General features: G+C 48.5%; 1 protein-coding gene across 1 annotated transcript in view; it reads right to left on the bottom strand.

The window, feature by feature from the left end:
- WNT5B (Wnt family member 5B) overlaps positions 1–18,839 on the bottom strand; it is an 85,692-nt gene that overhangs the window by 46,047 nt on the left and 20,806 nt on the right. The window lies entirely within an intron of this gene.

Raw genomic sequence — 18,839 nt, 5'->3', positions numbered from 1 at the left:
TTGGGCTTAAGCTGTGTTTATAGGGCATGAAACAAAGCTTTTTTCCCTCTAAGTCCTGCAGCAGGGCTTTCTCTCCCCCGCCTCCCCCCTCCTTCCTTTTTTAAAGGAGGGGTTGGGGGTAGAGAGAATGTGAAATGGTGGAAGAAGCTGAAGCCATTGTTCAGGAAAGTTAAAAGAGGAGCTGTCCTTGCTTGCTTGTTCAGTCATGCATACTGAATCTCCCCATGTGAGGGTCCCTATGGAAAGGAGGAGGGTGATTCTTCCCCTCTTTTTAACATTCCTCTCCAGGCCTGGCTGTATTTAAGCTGCTTTCCTTCATGCAGAGGAGGGAGAGGGTGGGGGATGGTCTGGAGTTCCTGTACATTTGCATTTTAAGCACTTCCAGTCTGTTCCATCCAAACTATTCTCCTAGAGCAAACACCTCTCAAGTTAGACTTCAGGTAGTTAGGCTGCAGGTCCATGGTATCAGTGTGGCCCTGGCAAAGGGGTTATGACTGCCTTCAGCTGTAAGCTGCTCAACTTGCACATTTCACTGTATTTTTGACTCAGAGCGAAGTGTACATAATGCTTTGTTTGAAGCTATAATCGTATCACCTCCTTATCTCTTGAGGCCTCACTTCAAAGTCAAAAACTTCTCCCTGTGAAGAGGGCAGAGTTGCACTGCACCTCAGGGAGGGAGGCTCACACCTAGATGCCATGGGATTTTTATTATTATTGTAAAACTTCCAAGCTTTTTTGCGGGGGGTTCTTCACAAAAGCTACATTGTTCTCCTCTTGCAAAGCCATCACAATTGGATCTAATTGAGCCTGACACTATATCCATCTTCCTTTGCTTGGAAGGTGGTGTGGGGTCTTTCTTTTCTGCTTTAAAAAAAAGTTTACAATCACTTCTTGACCAGAAAAAGGATGTATGAACCCCAGTACACAATAGGAATTCCCAAACAGGTTCCCAATGCCAATGGCATTTACGGTAACATTTGAAACCACAGGCAGGGATGGTAAATTGCACGTTGCTCGCTAGAACAGAGCCTGTAGCAACAGGGTCCCAATGAACAGACAGCAGTATAGACCGCTTCTCCCCATTATGGTTCTATATTAACTTGGACAATGTTTGCATGGAGGGGAGGGGGGGGATGTTTGACTAAGAAGCTATAGGGTGTGTGTGTGGGGGGGGGGGGGGGGTCCTTTGCATCCTAAAGTCAGGAATCGGAAAGTTCTGAGGCAAAAATGCTGTTTGTAACTTCTCACAAAAGAGGTAAGCGGCCCAGCGTGCTAGTTAAAGAGAGCTCAAGCTCTTGCAATTTTGCTGAAAGCAGAGCCTTCCTGCAGCCCTGAATTATTAGAAGGTCCAATAGTTCCCTTAGAAAATGACAAGACCTGGCTTGTGGCTGTCCCTCTGGGAAGCTCGGGTGACAATGCTCTCGTGGTCCCAGACATGAATCTCCCTGCTGGGAGTGGTCTCAGCTGGAGAAATGCACCTTTGCCCCTAAGCAGAAAGGTTTGCAAAAAAAGTGGGCAGGCCTTCATGGGGTGAGAGAAGAGAGTAACCTGTCTCCAATCATCCCCTCATTCTGCCAAGGCGACAGAGGGACCGAAAAGGTCGCCTGCGGGTCGCTCCTGAACTGAAGTGGGTCAATGCAGAGTCCCCATGAAATGACTCAGTTGACATAGGAAGAAATGTTGCTCTGCTGTCTGAGGTGCTGTGAAAACCCTTCCACTTGCTATCCAGCTGGAAATACCCAAATCCTTGTCAGGGACCTGCACAGAAGGACACCTGGCTGCAGCAGGGAATCACAAGGCAGGTCTCCTGGGTGCCGGCTTTGTGACTTCTCAACTTTGAGCACTGAAGTCAACAGGAGACGAACAAATCCCGTTCACTTCAGTCGCCATTACTGAGGACCCAAGGGAGGGGAGGCGCGGCTGGGATGGGGCCTAAGTCCCGACAAGGCGGTGGCAGCCCCGTACCCTGTGACCCCCCCGCTTGGGGCGGGCTCAGGGGGCAGCTGCAGGAAGCAGCCAGAGCCGAGCCGGTCCCAGCCCCGGCAGCTGCTGCAGCTGCTCCTGCCGGCGGCAGCCTCCAGCTGGCTCTTCCCGCCAGCCCCTCCTCCCGGCCCCGGCCACATGGCGGGAGGGGGGAGGCGCCACCTGGCTCCCGCCGCCTGCCCGGGGCGTGGGGCTGCCGCCGGGAGCCTGCGGGCCCCCTGCCCCCGGCCACGGGCACGGGCCTGGCCGGGGCGCCTCTCAGAGCTGCGGGGCGGGGCCGGGCCGGGCCGGGCAGTGCAGGGAGCGGGCTGCGTCGCCAGGCGGCAGCCTTGTCCGCCGCTTGCGGGGAGCGGGGCCCGGCGCCGCCCGGCCTCGGCCTCAGCTCCGAGCAGCCCGGGGCAGAGCCGCCCGCCCCCGTCCCGGCGTGAGGCCAGCCCGAGCGCTCGGGGGCTCCCGCGGCTCAGGGTGGCGGGAGCGGCCGGCGGACAGGGCAGGAAAAGGCCCTGTCCGGTAGCACCCTGCCCCTCAGCTGAGGTTGCTCAGGACCTGCTACTGCTCTGCAGTGCTGCGGGGGGAAGGGAGGGTCGTTTTAGCTGTCACAGATCGGCTGCTCAGCTGTGTAAGGAGCCCTGGAGCAGCACCACCCAGGCTTCAGCCCGAGCAGACCAGAGCCTGTCCCCTCTCGCCGCTGCGCCAGGGAGACCCGCAGGCGCTGGGCAAGCCACCCGCTTTGTTCAGCTCAGCGCTCACCTGCGCGTAGCAGCAGCCTGTGAGCCCCAAACCCGAACCCAGCAGAAGGGCCTGCACCACAGGGACCTCAGGATCCTCCTTTCTTCACATGCAAAGGTTGCAGTGAGATGTCACCTGTAGTTTGACAAAAGTACTGGGACACAAAGGAAGGGGACAGGACAGACCAGCCCTTCTGTCCATCTGTTCAAGGACTCTTCCACAATTTAACCTCATACTGGGGTAGGCTGTAGGGGTTGTTGTAGACAGGGCACTTGCCCAGCTTCCTTCTCAAGGCCCACCACTTCTGTTTCCAGCCACTTTACTTTTCATGGAGCAAACTTGTCCCCACAGAAATGCAACAAACACTATGCAAAACAACAGACTGACAGAGAAACCAAAACCAGCAGTCTTTCTTCAATCCCTGAGAAGATAACCCAGGCTCCATGCTTCTCACTCAATACCACAGCCTTCCCTCTCCCACCTTTCACCTCCAGAGCTATTAACCCTCTTGGCTCCACCCTCATTTACTAATCATCAGTTGCAGCTTTTTCCCAGCCTTCCAGCTAGCTAGGCAGACTATGAATTGCTGCCTACCTGCAGCTGGGGTTTCAGGCCCTGAAAGCAGCATCCCCTTACAGTTAGGTACAAGTGTCATATCATGGCTGAAGTAGAAATAATCCCTCTTTGGAGAGACCTAACCTAGACTATTGTCTATATAGTTTTGCAGACAGAAATGCCAGCAATGTACTGATAATCTGGATGGGGCTCAGAGAACAGCAACAGAAAAAGATCATGGGGATTGATTTAAAAGGGAAAACTTAAACATCAGATATAACAACTGTGCTTTGCCACAACATGGGTTAAGCATTCTTGGTTATTAAGCCAGGTTGCCTTTTAGGGTAGTATTGCAATGTGAGCAAAAATTATATGACGTTGTTCAACACCAGTGTAGAAAGCTGAGAGGAGCACGCAGAATCCCCACTGATCTGGAGGGAACATCTGGCACTGGGTGCAGCTCAACATGAAATGGCTTTAATCCAGAGGATACGAGCAAAGTGAGAAAGAAGAAAGCAGAGTGCTGTAAACTTGGACTCCAACTCAAACAACGTACGGATCTGTGAAATTTGTAACAAGCTGTGACACTCTTGAATTGGGCTTGTCAGCCACAAAATGGAATCATCGGGCATCTGATTCGACCTCTTACGTTTACACCATGATCCAGAGGATCGACTACTGGATTAAGTAGCCAGGATCCAGGCATCCCTCCTTTATTGCAGCACAGCTTGCTCTCAGCCAACCAGGACTCCCTCATGGGTAGCATGACTGAGACAGACCACCCCTACTCAACAAAGGTTTTTATTAGGTTTTTGGCTGTCCCTTGGATGCCATAAGATACTTTGCACTGGGAACACTAAGGCCTGGAATGAAGGATAAGAGCGTGGCTGAGCAGGAGCCAGTTCCCTGCTCCCTGCCATAATGAGCCAGGAAAGCCTTTTTTGAAGACTGGGGAAGCTTGAATTCAAGATACAGTGCTTATTTTCAATCCTTTTCGCTTCACTCACACTTTTTTTTTTAGAAGGATGGTGTCTGCGGACAAGGGTCCCGCTAATTTTGATAAATGAAAACAAAATACCTGGAGAGCTTTAAAGTGTTCAGTCTCATACAGGATAAGGCCTTCCATAACTGCACACTGAACTGGCATGTATTTGAATAGCTCTGCTGGCTGATGTTTGGTGTAGTTGTCACCAGTCAGGTCTTCAAGTGATTATGAGCCAAACCAGACATGGCAACGGCACTATTTGAATCTAAAGCATCACTTGCCACCACACTTGGCTTGATTGTGTCCCACTTGCGTGCAAACCCTGGTATGCAGTTAAGATATGATTTGTTTGAATGTACTGATTTCCAAGCTTTACTGGCAAAAGTCCTGCATGAACCTATTAAGTTTCTCACGACTGTGGTATTAGTTTCACTAGTGAATTACTAAGTAAATTCAATATCCATATTCAATAGCCAGGACTTCCTGGCTACCATTACGGATCCATTACTACAGGAAGCAAGCACTTCAGTTCATGCAGCCAGGCACACTTTTGATTTAGTGGGTTTGTCTAGGGGAATCAGTAACTATTACATTTACTTGATAAAGCGATTTTTTGCAATTTGAGGGTGAGGCCCCTCTCCCCTGTTAAGTCAAAGGACCTGTCTTGATGGTCCACTTAAGGAGGTTAACAGAGCCAAGAGACTTCCAGGAGAAGAATGCTGTTCTTTTGACAGACACCTCCAGCAAGAATTTAAGAGGATTGTAAAATGCTCTTTGGTCCACCACTAATTGAGTAGGCTCAGACATTCTTTTCCCCAGCTTCATCCTTACAGGCCACCCACACTTGCTGATGACCTGCAATGAGCGAAGAGATAAGAAGATGGTCACAGCATCAGTGTCCATTTTATGCCAAAGCTGATTAGTTGTAGTATAAACATTTTGCAAGCTGTATGCTATAGCTGTACAGGAGACAGGGTGCATACTTTGGTACCTTCATCATATCACCCACAAAACCTCAGACAACGGATTCGTTTTGGGATGTTGATAGACTGGTTAATCCAGACTGTCTCAGTTTGGTGGCTAGTCTGAATTCCTCCAGACAAAACAAAACCAAACAGATTCAGAATAAGTTATTTGCATCCATGGGGCAAAACAGTAGTTTGGACTGAATACTAAGTCTTATCTGCTTGATTTTCAGAGTGGTTCGCTCTGAGGTGTACCTGCACTTTGTGTCTAAGCCATTTCTGTTGAAAATCAGTGGGGAATACTCAAGTATTCAGGATTCCTGTGTCCAGGATTATTTTCACTAGTAAAAGCCTCTCTTTGCTTTGAAAAAAAGCATTATTTTAGCCTTTGCTCAAGAAACCACTACTTGATGTTGATAAACTGGTTACATACCATTCAGTTTTCTAGATTGTTGAGAAGGCTGTGGCAAGATGACTCAGAGCATTTTGAAGCTTCAGATCAACTTGACCTTCGTCAGTCAGGGAACAAACTAGATTTTTGCCCAGATAATCTACTGACAACACTGGTGAATGATCTCCTGGTACTGGATGAAGACCAGGTGTCCTTGCTGATACTGTTGATAGGAGCAGGTGTTGAGTAGCTTATGGATGCAACAAGAAGTGGAAAGCACTGTCCTTCAGCAGCACTTTGTGATCTCAGAAATTGCACATCTAACCGTGAACAATTGCTCTACCTTCCAAAGGGATGGAAATACAGAGTGCTATCCCATTGTCCCTTTTATTCAGTGCATATGTGGAGCTTTTGGACAGGTGAGTAAAGCAGCATGGGCGATGGTATTTTTTCCAGACAACCGATATCCAACTCTGTCTCTATCTCATTTGACCCAGATAATGTGGTCACCTCCTTAAGGCTGTAGCACGTCTGAAGTCTAGCTGGCTAAAGCTCAATCCAGAAAAGACTGAGGCAATGATGGTGAAGTGGGGAAAACCATCTGAGCAGAGAACAGAGGCAGTTGGAGGTTTTCATGTGAGTTAAAGACTAGACTCCTTACCTTGCTACCTTTAACTTGAGCTGATGACTTGCAAGAAAACTACAGACTACTGTGTCTTCACTAGGAATTTATCTTGCTTTAGTTAACTCAAGAACACACTTCTTTTTTTCCTAGTGAACACAAGACCCAATATGGAACTACACCTTAAATGCAACTAAAGCAGGTGCAAAAGGCAGCTGCCTGATTATTAAGCTATGTATATTACCAAGAACTCATCTGACTCCCATGTTCCAGGCAGTGTTGTCTCTAAACTGTGTGGTGTATGTGGCCGAACAGGTGCGCTTATGCCCCACTGCCAGGTATGCTTGCACGGCTGCACATGCCGCACAGCTTAGAGGGAATGCTGGTTCAAGGACCTCTATTAGTTGCCTGTAGATTTGCACACAATACTGATTATGACCTAGAAGGCCCTAAATGGCTTTAAATTCTCCTGATTATGAGTGTTTATACACATACCCTAGGTGGCGGGGGTGGAGGGGCGCTTTAATTAGAGCGGCTACAAGAGCTGCTCTAATTAAAGCGCCTGGAGCATACAGTGTGTTAGCATCCCTGCACAGAAAATGGCGGTGGAGCACTTTAACTAAAGCTTGTCAAATTATCTTTAAAGCACCCCTGCTGCCATTTTTTAGTGCAGGGTTGCTGATATACATGACACTTGAGTCTGCTGGAGTGCAGTAATTACAGCACTCGATTAATCGAGTGTGTTTTAACATGCTGTAATTACAGTATATTGGAGAAGCCTCGATGCATGTATATAGGCACCCTATAAGACCGATTCTCTTTTGGTGGCATGAGCCCAAAGCTGTAATTATGGAAAAGCCCAAGCTGAAGACCCTCTGGAAGAGACATGAGACAGTTACTACCTGGGTACTGTCTATGTGCACCCATGAATTCTGGATCCAACATTTTCCTTACCATAGTACTATGGGGTCCAAATCTCTTGACACTTAGATGAGGTACCAGCAGTCAAAAAGCCCGAGGCAGAACTGATATAAGTTACACAGTTTTCTGTGAGCAACGTAGTGTAGCTTGGTAGTGAACAGAACACACATTCATCCTTGGGGCGGGGGAGGAAGGAAGAGGGGGATGCAAATCTTAGACCAGGTTCAACCATTTTGAAACCAATCTTTGTGTGCTGAACTTCTCTTCTGTTACAGGTATAGACCACTTTTGTGTGCTGAACTTCTGTTATGCTACAGTATAAACTGGTTTTGTATGCCAAACTTCTATTCTGTTATGGGTATAGACTTGTTTGCGATCATGTATACCCGTAGAAGTGTAATGTCTGTACCTAGCCTTAGGTCAGGACAAAAAAGGGTAATTCATTTGCTGGGCTTTTTTCAGAGGTCTGAAGGTATGGGAATGATAACAGAGTGGGGTATATCTTTTCGCTTTAATGACTGTTTACGTTCATTTCATTTTGCTGTGTGTGGTGTTTGTTGTGCTCTGCTGCATGGTTATTTTTTAACAATCATCTTGTAATTATTAGGATGCCTGAAGAAGTGGGGACGGGTGTGTCCTTTTTGCACATGAAATGGGAAAAATAGGTCTTCTCCATCTCTAATGTTTCTGACACAGTTGTACTGACACTGCCCTTTTAACAGGAAGTGCCACCTACTAGTTTACTAGAACTCAGAATTAGGTCAGTGGCAGGACCAGGACTGGATCCTACCTCCCTTTCACACCCAGTCCTAAGCCCTAGCCTCTAGACTACATCTTCTGGTGGGCTGAGCTGCTGTCTGTTTAGACTCCTTAAAACCAGATCTGGAAGGACTTGAAAGAACAGGTTCTGCAAGAATCAGTACTCCTGACTTTGGTGGCACCAAACTCTGCTACTACAGAGGCATTCCCAGGTTTTTGCTACCAGCAGTGGGATTTGCCACAGCTTTTATTTCAGGCAACATTATGCTTCTTTCATGAAGTGAAATCATGTCCTGGGTGCCGGCCTGACAGTTTCGGGGAGTGAAGATTTCTGTTTTCAGGAAACACAGCACTGATGGAAGCAGTGTCAGCTGCTAACTCTGTTTTAGCTTTGATCTGAAGAGACCACCTGTAGAGACAAAAGGCATAGTCAGGTGGCCCCTGACATTGCCAGTAATGTGCCAATATTCATGATGTGTTTTTAAGATGCACTCATCTATTACCCACTCATTTTACATTGGCTATGCCAAACATTGATCGGAGAGATGGCAGTGGATTTCAGTCTACTGACCTGGACTGCATTGCAGTAGAACTTGCATCTGAGCCATACAGTCCCCTCCTCCATCTCAGTGTTTACCCACAGGACTGTGCCCAGTGTGCTGAGATGACATGTCTGTCACACACCTGCCAGGAACTCAGACAGACAGACAGACAGAGGGATGTTGCATATGAGTGGCTGGGTATAAGTTCTATCCTTGTCCCTAGTGCCAAAAACAAGCATGTTAATGCTAATCTACCCCTGTCTCACAGCTCAACTGCTTTTCTGTGACTAAGCCCCTTATAATGGTTTTACTAAAATCCCCTTTTGATGGAAAAAATCCCAGCTGGAAGTTTCGGGCACCGTTACAATGTGCAAGTCTGCGTGTCCCTTTCCACAGCCTCACAAAAGCCTTTAATCGAGTGGAAAATTTGCTGGAGGCCAGAGGTTTGGGCCTGCAATTATTTTTTAAGGGATTATCAGGAGAGAATGGAGGGTACTTATGACCCTCCCTCCCTCTCTTTGTTTTTTGCTCTGTGCCGCTTTCAGACAGACTCAGCCAGACGCCTTGCCCTCTGCAGGTGGATCTGCAGAAACCACCACGCATCTCAGCCACAACAGTCTCATCTCTGTACCCATGTAAGACCAGATCCAAAACTCCAGCTCTAAAGGAGAAAGTCTTTGCCACCAGAGGGATGCAGGACAATAAATGTTTCTTGGTCAAAACTTTTTCAGGACCCAGCCAATTCTAGCCTCATGGGTCTTGCTGAATCAGAAGAAAGAGACCAGAAGGCAGCATGAAGCACTGAACAGAGCATGAAACCAAGACTCAGGAGAGATGGGCTGTTTCCTCCAAACATAGACTTTGCACAAGTTGCTTAGTGTTAGATCCAATAACGGACTTGGGTGCCTAAAAGTTAGTACTGAAATTCTTCACCTTTAGTTGCCTGGCCCCCAGAGGAAACCCTGCAATTCACACCTTGGTACCCAGTATTTAGAGAGAACTGGGCACCTCAGACTGGAATCCAAAACAGCGAGCACTGCCAGGAGGCTGCCTAAAGTGACCATGCTGATCCCAGTGCTACCTGTAGCTAGCCAAGAGGCGTGCTGAGGATATGGTTAAGTCTAAAATGCTGTCCTTCACCCTTAATTTCTCTGTACTTCAGTTTCTCCATCTCTAAAGTAGGGATGTTTCTATAAAAAAGATATTTGAAATCTAGTGATGAACAGGGACAATGGCCAAATATTTCTAAAGTGACTAGTGGTCTGATATGATGTTCCCAAGTTACCTTTAAGGGGCCTGGATTTAAGAAGATGGGTAATTCAGCATTCCTGAAAATCAGGTTTTTAGAATATCTCCAGTTGGGTACTGAAAAAAAAGAGGTATCTGGAATCAATAGTCACTTTTGAAAATCTGAGCCTGAATGTTTTCATAAATTATTCTTGGAACCATGGGGTTACAAGACCAGACAGCTTTAGTTCCACCTGCTCCTCTTAATAAAGGATGACACCAGGTATAAACAGGCAAACCACACTTTACTGGTCCCTAATGGGTGAATATTTTGCAAGGCTTACCACCCTCCAGCCCTATATGAATGTTCCCCCTATGAAGATGCTATGCAACCTGCTCTCTGTGGAGGGTGCTGGAGACCATTAGTCTCTATTAGCAAGTACAGCCAGAGAGTCTGGGGCCCACTTTCCTCAAATGAACAAACAGAACCTCAAACTTCTGTCAAGAAATCTTAAGTTTGGACTGCAGCATCCCCTGAAACTCCTGTCCTGGGCATCTCTTGTGAAGACACCACACCCTGCACTACATTATAAAGATAGACTTCTATGTATGAAATTAAAATAAATGCATCCTACAGCTATTGTGAACTTCCCAAATGGTTATGGCCAACAGGATTTTAATGCAGCACTCCAATGATTGGGGGGCACTTGGTCACAGCGGTGTTACAAAGATGGATCATTGGATGTGTGGAGAAGACTTTGAGGCTTCAGACGAAAGGTCCCTCACCCATGGAGAAAATTATCAACCTTCAACCACTAATCCTGCTGCCTTCCTTTAAACCAGGGCAGCCCGAGAGGGTTGAAACTGCACCCTCCCCAGCTCCTGCCAGACTACTACTCCCCTTACAGCTTCTGCTGTAGCAGTAGCCAGGGCTCTGGGCTTGCCTTCTCTCCCTCTGGCTTTCACTATCTGCCTGTACCCCAAGAGACAGACATTCAAAAAGCCTGAGCCTGAATTAATTCAATTTTTGCAGGTTAGTCTAACCTGGCTAGGCAGAACTGGTTTGTAACCAGACAGACATTCTCTCTGGACAGGAAATTCAGGCACATGCCTGCAGTGGTTCAGACTGGAAGCCATGGGGCACTAAACAGCCCTCCCTTCCCTCACACAGTGCTGAGCTGGGGAGGGGGGGTGTGGCCAGGCCTTGGCAGGACACTTGATTAGGGAGGTCTGCCTGCACCATCCCCAGCTTTTCCCTGCAAGCTACTCAAGGGGCGGGAGTGTTGCCAGGCCCCAGACCCCTGCTAACACTCTGAGGCAAGGGGTGGGGTGGGGGGTGTACAGTAGGGCTGTGCAAAATTTCGGCAAGTATTTCGTTTCAAAGCTGTTTCAACGTATTTCAAGCTCGAAACAGCAAAATTGAAACAAAACAAAAAGCATTGAAACAGCTTTGAAACGAAATGAGGGCACTCCAAAGCACTGGTTCCAAAGCAAATCAGTGGTGGGAGGCAGGGAAGAGCCAGGGCTGTGTTCTGAGCGGCTCCGCAGCCCCACGTAGCTCAGCCCAGCAAGGAGAACCCTGGCTCTCTCCGCCTCTCACTGCCAGGCTGCACTCTGTGGGGCTAGCAGAGCTGATTGGAGCGGAGTGCTGGCTCTGCCTGGCTCCCACCGTCGGGCTGAGGTCCAATCAGCTCCGCCAGCCCCATGGAGCTCAGCCCAGTAGCAGGAGGTGGGCAGAGATGGGGCTGCACTTCGCCTCCCACCACCAGGCTGAGCTCTGAGCAGCTCCACAGCCCCTGCAGCTCAGCTCGGTGGCGGGAGGTAGAGCACAGCCCTGGCTCTGCCCACCTCCCGACACTGGGCTGAGCTCCATGGGGCTGCAGAGCCGCTCAGAGTGCAGCCCATCAGTGGGAGGCAGGCAGAGCCGCGACTGCGCTCCACCTCCCACCACCAGGCTGAGTTCCATGGAGCCTGGTGTTGGGAGCAGGCTGCACCCAGCACCAGTCCCAAGTGGCAGCTGCAGCTTCCTGTCATCTGGCACAGATCCAGGGGCCCGCACCCCTGGGAGGAGTCCGGCACAGCCCTGCAGCCCTCCCAGGGGTGCAAGCCTTCGGATCTGTGTGCTACTGCCAGCAAATTTTGCTTTCAAAACTTTGAGGTGCAGTTTCTGAGAAACCTCTGCACCTATCTCCTTGAAACTCAGCAGGCTTCATGCCCTCAGGAGGGGCGACCATCCCTGCAATCTGCATCCAAAGCAGGCAAGCAATTACAATGTTTTAGGCATTTTCATGATTCCCCATTATAGCCTATGGGTGAAATGTCAAAATGAGTCGAAACAGCAAAACAGTTTTGACGAAATGAAACGGGACAGTGCTTTGAAACGAAACGAAACAATGAATTGAAACAATGTCCCTTTGAAATGGCAAAATGGATGTCAAAAAGAAATGATGGTGTTTCACACAGCCCTAGTGTGCAGTGCATGTATCTGTTGATAATATGGAGCTTTTCAATCTCCCTCCCTGCTTCTTTATACTGTCTGCAACAAACTGACAGGCAAGCAAGCCAGCAGGGTGCTGATATAACAGTGTTTTTCACCCCATCAGCAAAACAATAGCCTATCTCCATTAGTTCAAACTCTTCTTAAACAGTTTACCAGCTGACCTGTTGATTAGCTCCAAAAAGCCCTAAGCAGTCACTGTCCTGTCTGCCTGTCCTAGTGAAACTAGAGAGAGACACACACAGACACCTCTTGGCATTAGCTAGCATACCACATGCCTTGGGTCCGTGGGGCTGGGGTCCATGCTGTAGGAAATGGGTGGGAGAAGAGGATTCCTGGTTGAGCAATGAGGTGGGGTAGGACAGGGAGAAGCCAGTCACACCCTCCTGTGCCTACAGTTTCTGCTGGACCTGCAGCCAGGGCACATAAGGGAGGAGCCATCCCTGCTGTGCAGCAGAGAACCCTGCCCAGCCAGAAAGCATGCTGGGATGCTGGGGGAATCTGGTTTATCTTAAACCAGCAAGGGATCTGGAACAGACATTGCATAAACTGGTTTGAGCCAAATCAGATAAGTCTGATACTACATTCAACCAGGCTTATCTCAAACTGGTTGCTGCCATTATCAAACTTGTTTATGTGCACTGAACATCTGTTCTGTTACAGGTTTAAACTAGTTTCTGATCATTTAAACCGGTTTATATGTAATGTCTGTCCCTAGCCAAGGAGTGGTCAGTTCAGCCTGCAGCACAGTGCAGTGGGGGAGCCCATGGCCAGGGAGCAAAGGTGGGGGCTTCCCTCGTGTGTGTGTGTTGAGGGGTTGACACCTGCACGTGCAGTGCAGTGGGGGTGGAGGAAAGTGGAAGGGGGCTACCTAGGAGCCTGTCAGTGCAGTCCCCAGGGTATGTGGCCCCCATTGTTGCGGCTTGCAGGGCATACGGCCCCAGGCCACTTAGAAGTTTAACCCCCCAAAACCTTCCTGCTTAATTTCTTTCACATACAAACAGCTCAATTACTCAGCTGAAATAGTCTATTAGAGACCAACTGGAACTGTGATTCCGTCCTCCCTACACAGGGGCTGATCCCTCAGCTCCCACTGATGTCAGTGAGAGTTGAAAGTGTTTAGCACCTTGAAAGAAGCACTCAGGTGTTTGCAGGATCAAAATCTCAGACACCTCCTGTAGTTCTGGCCTCCAGGTGGGAGAGATGGGCAGAAGCAGATCCAGGATTTTGCAGACAGGGGATGTAGGAGCAGTGACCGATGCTGCACACCCCACTTCCAGCTTCCTCCCCTCCTCCCATCAGGGCAGGCAGACTGAATCACTGGAGCAGCAGGCAGAGACTTTTTTAAATCCCCAAAGCAGGTAAGAATACTTTCCCTTCCTCTCCCTGCTTAGAGGCACATCTCCTCCCTTCCGCAGTCCTCCCACTGTCCTGGGGGTGAGGGGAGCTCCAGAGCCACTCCAGCCTTGCTGTGTTGGGGCCAGGCTTAACCCAGGAAAGTGGGTGGCAGAAGGGTTCCCCCCACCACCATACCTGCACCCAGGCTGGTAGGAAACACCCAGTGGACCAGGCAGGGAGAAGAAATGCACCCCCTTGCTGCTACCATTGTCCCAGGCTGAACCCAGCTAAAGGAGGGCAGAAGGTCCTCTCACCTCTGGGACAGCAGCAATGGCAGGTGGGGAAGAGGGGAATGGGAGGGGAGCAGGCAGGGGTGGGAACAGAGGGGATTTGCCTGAGTACAGAGGGGAAGGAATTCCTATCATGCCTGTTTTTGGTCCTCAGTTCACAAAATTCGCCCATCCCAATACTAACACTGTGGGCCTTTGCACTTTGCAAGTTTCTGGCCAGTCCTTCCACACTAACTGAATGCCACACGAAAATAATGGTAGAGGAAACCCTTTCTCAGTCCTACATAGGGACTGCATGCTGAATGGAAGCTGCAGTGCTGTGGGATTTATTTAAAACCATACACTGGCCTCTTTCTTTCTGTGGCACTATTTTTTTCACAATACAACTACAATTTCACAGTCTTATCACTCACAGAGAGGGTAGCTGAATAGAGGTATTGAATTTCATGTAAATAAAAAGGCAGGGTAAAGAACAGCAATAACATTGCATCCCAGGAAATCAAACCTGAGTGCCCTGCATACCGTATGCAACAAGATGACCTAGTGGTTAGAACAGGGACCAGAAGACTTATGGCCTGATTATCTGAAGAGATGGGCACACACATCTCACGGGGATCAGTGAGAGCTTCAGGTGTTCAGCACCTCTGGGAAACAATAAGTCCATTAAGATTCTATTTCTGTCTTAGGATCTTAGGCAAGCCACTACAGTGCTCTGTGCCTCAGTGTCCTCAAGTTTACATTGAGAACAATACTGCTTGCCTACAACAGCCTGAGAGGCTAAGTTAATGAACTTTTTTAAAGAACTGAGAGCCCCTAGAATGAAGTCACCATAGGATTACAGAGTATTAAGTGACCTCCAGAACAACGATCTAGCATAACATGGGAAAGCTCTCAAACCCATTCTCTGCACCAGGAGAAGTTCCTGACTGCTTCATGCTCTGTTTTCCTGGAGAATGGGTTTCACACAAAGTGAGAAATGCTTTTTTTTTTTTCAAATATATCAACGTCAGTATATACAAACAGACTGGGGTAGAGCTCTGAGGGCTCTCTCATATTCAGCTCTGAGTTGACACCAGGATACAAAGAGGCTGACCAATTCTAAGAAGGACAACAAGTTCACTGGGGGTTTCCAGGACTGGATCTGTACCAGTAAATAAGTAATCCAGAACCATAATGGAGAATCCTGATTGAAACTGCGCAATCTGTAGACACTCTAAGTGTCACCTTTTCTGGAAGGTGCACCCCAAATTAAACTCTGTGCCTTTCCTGAATGCCACTCCAATCCCCTGCCTCTGCCCAATCTGCTCCTCTGCTTTCTTCTCTATCTGCTACTACACTGCCTGACCCCTCCCCAATTTGCCACATGCCACACAGAGACTGCCCACACTACTTGTGGCAAATGTGCCTGAAGTTGGTCTACATGCACAGCCCTCCCAACCTGAAACATAGCCAGCTTAGCCAGCTGGGTGTGCCCCGTAAGCTCTGCTCATCAGGAGAGTGTTCAGGAACAAAATGTCATGGCATGATGGCTGTATTATGTCTAGTTCTGTAGGTAGTGTGCACGGGACAGGCCCACTGAGTTTCACTACAGCACTCTCTACTGTCAGAAAAGGACAGGACCAACTTGCCTGTAAAGCCAAGCCTCTGGGCTCCAAACTGCTGCATGCAAACTGGGAGTCTACCTCAGTAGGCATTCTCCATGCCGCACACAGAAGTGCTTTCTCTACAGTGGCATATGGATCCCCAGAGGTGAGGAATGTGAATTGTTCCTCTGGTTCCCTTGTATATGCCCTCTTCCATGCTTCAAGGCTCAGGGAAGGACTCCCAGAATGAGGGCCCACCCAAATACATGGATTCTGCTGGGCTCAGAAGGCAGGGCAGGGAGTCCTGGTTCTGTCGTCTTCCTATTCCAATCCGCCTGTGTGGTGTTTTCAACAAGCCCCAGTCAGGAGCTATTCCACCGCAGAATGAAAAGTGCTTTATTTGTTCCTCAGAAAGAGATGACATTGCTTATATTGGGTTCAAACGGAGGGCTGAAATGGGGTTCAGCAGAAGGATACAATTCTGGAAGCTTTTTATATTATTAGAGAAGCCTAACTCCAGGGGAAAACCTCTGTCAATACAAATTTTATGGAAAAATATTGCTTCTGTAGGCAGAAGAGAGACTGGCTGTGTTTGTGTATTCAGGCACTGTATATATGAAGATATTTTAGAGACCTCTATACTTAGCCATTGTGGTTTAGATCTTTCCCAGGCCAGGGCTAACTGTGTAAGCATGTAGTCAGCACTGGCCAAACAAATACTTTTAAAACCCTATTATTATTACCAGGTCAGTTAAAGAAGATTTCTTGTTTTTGAGATCTGTAACCCAAGACCCAATCATTCAGAAAACCTCCCAGCATTTACTAGGAGCATTGCTTTTTTCAATATGCCTCTATACTTAACTGCAGCCAGACCACTTCACATCATGATCTCATCTGATCTCACCATCTAGGCAGTGTTGGGTCTGGTCAGTACTCCAAGGAAAACCCAGGGTGCTGCAGGAAGTGATGTGGGTGACTTAGTCAGTGGCACTCTTTCCTCTGAGTCAGTACTGAACCAGGTTCAATCATAACATTAGCGGATGGTGACCCGCTGGACATGCTGCCTTTCAGATGAGATAAATGAGAGCCTGACCACACTTGTGGTCATTAAAGACAACATGCACTTCTTATAGCGTAGGAGTGTTAGTTTGGCTAAATGCCAGTGTGAGCAATAACTTGTCATATTCTTCCTGACTTGCCACATTCTTCCTGAAATTTCTGTTGGGGACCTTTCCCCCCACCTTCCGTCCCAAACTGTCTCTCGGCTGAATAGCTCCTATGTTCCACTTCAGAGGTACGTGATGTGAGCCTAACAGAGGAAGTGTAGTTTACTGGATAAAACACTGAACAGGGATTCAAGGGGCCTGGGTTCTATTTCCCACCCTGACCTCTGATCTGCTGCATGACTTTGGGCAAATTACTTCACCTCCCCAAGTTTCAGCTTCTCCATCCATAACTTGGGGGTGATGATACTGACCTCCTGGGTCAAGTGTTTTGAGATCTGATGATGGAAAGCCTAAGAGCTAGGTATTATCATTAGTGCATATGCATTTGTGACACATGCTTGGATATTGCAGGGTGAACAGCACTATGGGAGGAAGGCTTTTTACTGGCAATAGCAAAGTTTTCTGCCTTTTAGTAATCCAGAAGCATCTTGTTTCACACCCCCTTCCAGACAGGAGTTTTCCCCCTTTGAAACAAAGAGAAGCTCCATGATTCCTGGGTATAAGAACTACTGCAAGGTTGTGGAACATTAATCAGATTATTGACACTGAAAACTCAATTACCTATAATTAGATAAACAACCTTCCCTCTCTTTTCCCAAAATCCCAGTGCTGCCATCACATGCTGTAACTGCTGCATGGGCTAAATATTTGAGATGCATGACATTTACAACATGGTCCCAAAATTGAAATGAGAAAACATACCTGGTTCGGAGGATTCAGCACTTCAGCTGACTTTAGCCTGGGTTTCTGAAAAGGTCTGAAATTCTTCTGAGCATTGCTGGGACCCACTGACAATCCTGCATTGTAACTTGTGATTTGGATACACATCCATATCAAACTCACCACCTTTGACTGAACTATGTTTTGAGATTTTGGGTTCAGCTCAGGCAGAGGTTCCATACACAATAAAGACGCTGCAAACTCCTGTGAGTTAAAAATAGATATAATGTTTGCACAGGCCCCTGCAATCTGAAACTTCTCTGTTCCACACTGTTTTGCTCACACTATTTGTACAAGCTGTGGTGGGCCAGCAGGGGGCGCTCCTGCATTGAGCCACCCACCTCACTGTGCCCTACCACCTTCCAGGCTCCGAGTGCCTCCCTAGGGGTGCCTCGCATCCAGCTGACCCCCTTCCTGGAGCACACTCAGAGCCTAGAAGGTGGTCTGTGTAGTAAGGTGGGTGGCTCAACGCAGAAGCGCCCCCTGCTGGCCCGCCACACGTGGTGGCAGGGTGGGATTTGAATACCCTGCTGTATTAGAGGATAATTTAGGAAGAGGAATAGAGTCACTGAAATCCCTTGAGCAAACAATTTCTAATTTGACATTGGGTTGACTGGATAGCGTAGACAGCCAGGATGGCAGATGAGTGTGTCCAAATGACTGTGCCCAAACTAAAAGAGCTGGCAAAAGGGAGGCACTCGAGCCTGGAAGGTGGGCAGGCGCAGTGAGGTGGGTGGCTCAACGCAGGAGTGCCCCCTGCTAGCCCGCCACACAAGCAACTGCACACTTCCACATACAGAGCTGTACATTCTCCACTTGCAAACCTGGCACATCCCTTGAAATGTTATAGTGCCATGTTTCTTAAGGCAGATTTGGCTGATGCATGCTTGGGGCTTGAGAACACTATGACCACTATCAACTCAGCAACCACCAAAAGGTTGGCCCCAAATGTTGCAATTTGCAGGGAGGGACAGATCAGAACAGTTGTCATGAAGTGGCCAGCATGGAGATTCAGCAGCACCCTCTACTGGATGGAAGGGTAAGGTCCACTGTGCATTATAGGCTCTGTTCTGTAAAACTGGCAAGGACCAGAGCTGTCAAAACCAAGGAACTACCGTTCTGATCCAGGGGCGCATCCAGAGCAGGTGCAGCTATACAGTTGCACCCCCACATTGGCTGTTCTGCATGTGAGCTCTCAGCATGGGGTCTGATCTGAGCCCCTGCTTTCATTTGGTTGTGGAGCATGTGTGGGGCTGAAGTGAGTTCTGCCACAGCTGCTCATCCCCTCCTTTCCTCTCTCACTGAATTCAGTAAGAAAGGCAGGGGAGGGGAAGGGAATGGAGGGGAGAAACAGGAAGGGCAAATAGCAGCAGTGCTCACCCCCTGGGCTCCAGACCCACATGAAAGTAGGGGATCTGGCCAGACCCTGCCCAGATCAGCTGGTGAGCTCAGAGCTCACACAGCGCCTCAGCAGGAACCCAGGCTGACCAGGGAGTGCATTCAGAG

Source organism: Crocodylus siamensis, chromosome 4 (genome assembly GCF_052110815.1).
Source record: "Crocodylus siamensis isolate JL-2025a chromosome 4, ASM5211081v1, whole genome shotgun sequence".
In the NCBI taxonomy this organism is placed as follows: domain Eukaryota; kingdom Metazoa; phylum Chordata; order Crocodylia; family Crocodylidae; genus Crocodylus; species Crocodylus siamensis.
The sequence above is the reverse complement of the archived record's forward strand: the minus strand, read 5'-3'. Positions and strand labels throughout refer to the sequence as shown.